Consider the following 7,373-nt stretch of genomic DNA (forward strand, 5'->3'; position numbering starts at 1 on the left):
CTACCTCACGCTCCTTGGGTTTTGTCCACTAAAGAAGAGCACATTGTGAAGTAAGTAGTCAAGTCTATCTACACTCCGACGGGTATGATGCATTCTCTCATGTTTGCATTTTCTAAAGACGACCAATTATCAGGGCTAAAATCCCATGACTGGCATAAGATATGTCAGGTTTGTACTACGAATGGATTGTAATTGGCGTGCCTATTTTGCTATTTGGAGTGTAGTCAGTATTCATAATGCTTTCTCATTTGTGGCAGTTGGTACTACCGATCGCGATCGCAGGATGTCTTACTCCAAAAATACGTGGGGCCATTTACAGGTTGTTGACTTTGGTGTAATGGATCTCACAGAAGGATATTAAGATGTCCTCTATTGAATCCACCAGACATGGAGCAGTGGAGACAGTCTATCTCTTTGAGAAATACTTGCCCATCAGCATGCTCACGATACAGATCTACCTTCTTGTGCATCTTGTAGATGAAGTGGAGATTGCTAGACCTGTCCATACGCGATGGATGTTCTTCTTGGAGCGCTTCATAAAAACCTTGAAAGGCTTTGTGCGACAATGAGCTCGGCCAAAAGGTAGCATGGCTGAACGTTGGTTGGTGCCTGAGGCGTAGCTAGTGCATATTTCACAATGGCTACCAACGGTGGATCTAGACAACGAAATGCTATGGTCGTTGAAGGACGATGATAGACTGACTGGAGATGTGGTGTTTGGAAATGGGGTAGAAAAAAGAATGGATGCCTCAATGGAGGAGAAGGTGAATCGCTTTTATATATTGCACCATGCCTCTATGGAGACATGGCTCGCCAAGTACTAGATCGCTAGGCAAGATCGAGAGGAAGCGCGATCTGAATTCTGGCGTAGTATGCATCATCGACCGATTCAATATCCCGAGGGCATGGAGGAGATGCCGTAGTTCATGTCAATGAGATGGTTGCATGGAGCTTTGACCACAGCGTCTCGCGAAGGGACAGAGGTCTCTATGGAGGAGTGGGAATTCTCAAGGGGATGTAGTCCAAAGGTGATGAGGTGTTTAGGATTTGTCATATCTATATTTTATATGCGACATCTAATTTGAGTGTTTCAATGTACAGTACAAAATATATAGTGCAGCGTGGTCGCAGGGACGGCATTTTCGCGTGGAGCATTGTCGAAGGGTTTTCAAAAGCAAAGTCGAGACCACAGAGGTCCTTGAGAAATTCCAAGATAGAGAATTAATCAAACGAATAAGCAAGATGAGAAAATGATGTCAAGTCTCTGCTTTTATTTCTGCCAATAAGTAAAGACGAATAGAAAGCCAAATTAGCTTGCAGTCGCAACCTCCATAACACGTTCTCCACTACCAGTCTCATGATTTCTGCTGATTTGGACTGATCCTGCATCAGAATTTTCCCCAAAAGAATTGCGAAGCCTTGAATTCTTTGAAGGGGAGCTGTTCTTACTTATAACTGATTTCTCTTTCTTTTTGCAAATTGGTTCATGCTTACATTCCAACAACTCTTCAGAAGACTGATGAGACAAACAGCTTTCTAGCTTAGCAACTCTCTCTTTTACATCAGAAGAGCTGAACTCTGTTGTGACAACATGATCTTAGCTTTCTAGCTTAGCAACTCCCTCTTTTACATCAAAAGAGATGAACTCTGTTATGAAAACATGATCTTTTGATTTAGATAGGTAATTATTGTCTATGTTCAAATACACAACCATATCCTTAACAAAAGACTCCTCAAAAGGTTGGTCTCTAGAAGACCCTTCTTTTTCCACATCAAGAATGCCCCAGCCTGGTTCCACAGCCTCTTTGAAGATGCTTGATTGTAACCATGATGAGCTCACTCTCTTTCCCACACAAACAAAACGATGATCAGCTTGAATGGTTTCTCCACTGGATGTTGTGTACGACTTTGACAAGCTCGAGACAGTATCAATGTTCACTTTTGTATTGAGATAAACATTGACCTTCTTCTTGACAAGCCATCTGAGGGTTTTCTTGGAGGCTTTGGGTTCCATGAATTCAATGAGCTTGTTATCACTGTGCACAAGGGAACTTTCTTCTCAGGACAATCAACGACAATCTCCCCAGCTAATTCCACACCAACAGGCCCTCCTCCAATGATCAAGACACTGTTTTCCTCATTCAACTTTTTCTGCTCGGATTGAAAATGTTGAATGCATTTTGTTTTCTTGGCAGGTCCGGTATGGACAGAACGTGTAGAGATGACAAGGAAATCAAAAGGCAATATTTTGCCAGTGCTAATCACAACCTCAGTGATGGAGGCATTCTCTGCAACCTTCCACGTGCCTGCCTTTCTGTAGGTATTCCGAATGAAGAACAAGACACTTTTCGGTAAAATCAGGCTGAACAATGGATCTTAGTCAGCCATACGAGATCTCAAGGTGATCCTTCAGGTTGATAAGAACAACATCACTGTGATGTTGGAGAAGCCTCGTAGTGAAGACGCCACTGATGCCCCCTGTGATGATTATATCATCTGTATCTGATTGGATTGCACAGACTGGTTCTCTGTCTTCTCAATTTTCATACGCATTAGCTTCTGGCAATGTGTCCTCATGAGACTCTGCTTCATCACTGCCAGCAACCTCCATTCATATGCATCTATTTGTGTCTGTAATGTTTTGCAAAGGTTGATGGATAGTTGGTACCTTGCAAAATATAAGGACTGCCAAGACACAAAGAAAAAACTGCTCCTTGATTGCTCTCTTCAACAGGAATCAAAAGAAGGTTGAAAGCCTTCTCTCGAAATAGCCATGCGTCCCCTTTCTTTCTGCTTTTTTCGAAGTGCCTTCCAAGAATCCATGAATCGTTTCTAGAAGTCTGCAAATAGAGGGCGATCAACTGCCTTGATGTGGAGATGGTCAAATGTACCTCCAAGTACAACAACACCATATAGATCAGTCAAAATTGATGGATTGAATTGCAGAGGGCCATCTCTCACCTCCTCCTCGTGAGCCATAAAACTATCTACTACCACCTCCTCACAAGTTACACTTGCTGTAGCCATGGCTTCTCAGTATCATTTACCCTTATCACAAAATTGGAAACCGAGCTCCTTGGCAATTGCACACCCAAACAAAACAAGAGCCAAATAATGGCTATGTTCCTGTGAAATCTCTTTCTTTGCAAGCATTGGTCCTGTGCTCACTCCCACCACTACATGCTCTTTTGCCACATCAGTTGTAGCCTACTCCACTAACACACAATCCTTGGTTCAATATGGTTTCTAATTCTCAAGATTTCTCATGCCTATCTCTGCATTCCCTTCAATATCTGAGATCAAATAAAGACAAAAGCAAGCTTGCCTTGGCATTTCATTTTCCCCCTCATCCCCTATCTCTAGATTTTTATGCTTTAATGCTCCTAAGTTCCTTGAGGTTTCGAAATTAGAAACTTTACTGAAAATTCCCTGGTCTTCTTGAACTCCCTTATTGATACCATTTGTATCTTCAGCATAAGCAAACAACTTGAGAAGCTTGGGAAAACCCTACTACAGACCTAGAGCCCATTCTCCTTCTAAATTGTTTGTAACAAATACCAGATTCACTCCCCAACAACACTTGTCTCTTCTGTGAAATTAAACATGAACCAACTAAAGGCAAAACGTTTAGGTAGAGCAAAACACAATGTCTAAGTATGCACAAAGTAACAAATGTCACACACACAATTTTTTGGTGGATTCCACACCTTGGATACGCAACAATATGACATCCACCCCCTCTGATCCTGCGCATCCTCCGGATGGGCCATGTAACGTGTCCACTAGTCTCATCCAAGACACATCTTAGCAGTCAATCGGAAAGGATGTCTAGAAAGCTCCGCCCGGCACTCCCATGGAATGTTACGGGATTTTGCAATCTAGGTCTTCCCGCGTCTGCCACGTAGCGGAAGTATCCTGGCCGTTCCCACTTAGGATCGACCGAAATTAGGGTTTTTCTGATTGGTCATTAACTAACAGCAACTAGCGTTAGACCCGAGCAAACTACTTTACCCAAAAACGCCAGGTCCAAAGCGGGTTCACGCTGCACTTGGTTCAAGGAGAATGGGAAACGAGAGGGATGCAAAGCTCAACCTCTCTACCATAAGGCATAGTCCCATTCTGTTCGCCTAAAACAGCGTAAATCGGTTAAGACATAACTCTAGGTCATCGCTTTCATTATTTGTTTTCTTTGACGATCATCCCGCTATTCCTTGAGAAAAGTTCCCGGCTAACTGAGACCACCCAACCGCAGGACGGACCTATGGCCCATCCTCCGCACTTTCCTCGGTTTGTTTTAGTTATGTAATTATCTAACACATTAGTTTGACATGTAACAACCAGCTTCTTTAATTAATCCGTTAAACACTGGTTCCTTCACGTAATCTTATCACATGACATAGAAAAAAAACAATATCAAACAAGTTCTTTATTAACATATCATCATTTTTATCTTTGAAATACAATGAGTTCCGCCTGTAGGTTTGTCCATAATCTGCCCGAAGGCTATCCAGTAATCCATAGTGATCACTATTCCAAGATTCTGCCCATAGACTAGTATGCAGGCCTCGAGATCCAATCCCGAGTCACGCTTGGCACCCAAGCGTCCTCCTGCTCCAAGTAGAGCTCAACGAAGAGACCTCTCGCGGCGGGTTTGGTCCACGTTCCTGGCACGGTGAACAACCCCCTTGGTTAGGATTAGGCAGGTAGTCGGGGGTAACTGGAACTGCCTCTTCCTTCAGGCCTTTAACCTGAAGTATAGGTACTTATTTAATTTGTAATTCATAATTCAAACAGAGCCCTAAAATCTCTAGCAAGTACAAGCATTTCCATTAATCAACCGTGTTGTTTGGCAAACTGCTAAGGAAGTGTTCTTTCCTTTTGAGTGTATCAGCATTCGTTCCCAAGGTGTCTTGTAAATTGGCAAGATCCTTTACATTCCGGTGTAGGGTGTACCTTATTAACCCAACTTGGTCAACCCTAAAGTTCCTTAGATATGCTAGTTTCCGGTTTACAACTTTCCTTATTTAGAAGGATATCCAAAAATACGTCCTTTTGCAAGATAACTTGCATAGGGATCTACCATCCTTGTTGAGCATTTTTACCCTTCTCCTTGTGAATCAATCACAAGACTAAATGATTTCATACTTGCTGCGCAAGTCCTGCACTGGAATAATCCGTTTTAGATCCTTCAAGCTGACGTATGTTGGACCTAGGGTTTCTTTTTAAGGATCTCGGGGACAGCCCTAGTTCTTTATCTTTACGAATTTTTTTGACCCTACAATAAGGAAAGTAGTCAAGTGCTTAGGGTATGAATATTTCTATGTTTAGATTGGTTTGGTTATCTTTTGGAAGGTAATATTAATCGTCTTGTCACGGTTTTACTATCCTTGTGACAATTTACTTTTCAGTCAATACAGTTCAATTTAAACTTCATTTTTCCTCGTAGATGAACTCATGCCAAATAACAAACATTTCCCTTACTAAGATGTGCAATTAGCAATGATAACTTCCTAGTAATTTGAGCAACCAAAGAAACCTTTCATGAATTTAATCATTTACAATGATTCGTTCGGAAAAGGAATAAGACTAATGGTGCAAGATATAATTTCTATACCTTTAGGATTTAACTAAAATATACTACTATAGTAAATGGATAATTTTGCTCGTAATTTATAATGCTTGATGCAATTCGAGGGAAACTAAGTTCTATACATTATCACTTATTCAAATAAGCTAAAATCCTTCATTATAAATAACTCGGACAAATATATCCTATCCCTAACAATTTCCCTTTGCATGATTGACTTAGAACTGAATTAAAGCCAAGAAGAAAAACCTGGTTTTGGGGTGAGATATCCACATGGATACCACAAGATGCACCTCCCGCAGCTACTCCTTGGTCTTTCTTAGGAGGCATCACAGTTGTAGTCCTTCGAACGTGGAAGCAGCTTGACACTCTTTTTTTCAGAATTCCACCGTCGCTTCCTTGCATCGTCCGTCGAAAGTAGTTTTTGGAAGGCTCCCTCCTTGAAGTCAGGGAATTCGATAGGGTGTTTCAGAATCTTTTATGACTAAGACCCATTGAAGCCATGGGGAAGGCGTAATGGCCTTTTAATGACTCGTTCAAACGAGGAATGAAAAGGGATGGAAAAGACACAAGGTGCGGGAGAGAACTCTAAGGGAATATAGTGACCATAAAGGTTATAAGTAAGATCGAAGGACCCTTAGGTCAACTTGGAGGAAAGGGTTCTCAATACGCCACAAGGGAAGGGTTAGAGAAGGTTTAATCACGGGGGGGGGAGAAAAAAAAGGGTGATTCCAATATCCACGCAAAAAGGGGGTCTAAGGGATTATAGAACACGAAGGGGGATGGGTTCCAAGGCTCAAGAGGAAGGGGGCTTATAGGAGTTACCACCAGGGAGAAGAAATAAGGGTTTTTAAGGCCTACAGGAAAGGCTTCATGGGTAAAACATAGGGGTTCTAACACCCATCGAAAAGGGGGATTTAGACACACGGGGGGAAAAGGTTTCAAAGCCCATAACAAAGGGCTTAAAGGTTAAATCATGGGGGGGTATGGAAGGGTTTTTGGAAAGGCACGAGAAGGGGGATGAAAGGGCCTTAGGAGGATTAAAACTGGGGGGGGGGGGGGGGGTTTTATAAAAAGGTATAGGAAGGGGGGTTAAGGAGGCCCCCCCCTTTGGAAGCTTCCAAGCTTCCAGAAGCTTGGGGGGGGTGATTAAGACCGTCAGTCTCGACGGTGCAATGGAGGCGGCTCCTCCCTCCCTCGACGGCGTCGCGTCCCTCTGCCTAGGTGGCCAGCACAGCGAGTCCGTCCCCTTCTCCGTCCTTCAAGTGGCACAGGCAGCACTACCCTCACATATATCAGCCCTCCCCTCCTTCACTCACAGACGATTTGGGCAACGTCACCAATTGATATTGTCGTCCTCCTTTTCCCCCTAGCGGCAGCAATGCAGGGTTTGAATAGGGGAGGGGAGGGGGATCCTCCCTCTCCTTTGTGTCAGCACGCATGGCACTACTCCCTGCGAGCTTCCACCGAGGAGCTTCTGGCTTCTTTCTATTCCCCTCCCCTTCCAGCACAACAGTTGGCTGGGGAGGGGAATAAATAATTTTTTTTTGCATTTATCCATTTGATATTTTGCATTCTCTCCCCCTTAGAAGAACCGAGATGTCCTCATCTCGAGATAAACTGGGGATACTGATGGTTGAGAGTGCCTTCATCTACCTAGGTGGCATCCTCTTCGGAATAATCTTTCCATTGGACGAGGCATTCTCTTAAGGTTCTAGATCTTAACGGTCTCTCCCTAACATCTAAGATCCTATCCGGCCTTAGTTCAAGGACTCCTTGACTAGGC

The 7,373-nt window shown here is 43.2% G+C and overlaps 1 pseudogene; it reads right to left on the minus strand.

Moving 5' to 3' along the window:
* Positions 1-1,309: 1,309 nt before the first annotated feature.
* LOC148011169 (uncharacterized) lies at positions 1,310-3,027 on the minus strand (annotated as a pseudogene).
* Positions 3,028-7,373: the final 4,346 nt, after the last annotated feature.

Source organism: Lygodium microphyllum, chromosome 28, assembly GCF_053477565.2.
Source record: "Lygodium microphyllum isolate KBCC chromosome 28, Lygodium_microphyllum_v1.1.10, whole genome shotgun sequence".
Classification (NCBI taxonomy): domain Eukaryota; kingdom Viridiplantae; phylum Streptophyta; class Polypodiopsida; order Schizaeales; family Lygodiaceae; genus Lygodium; species Lygodium microphyllum.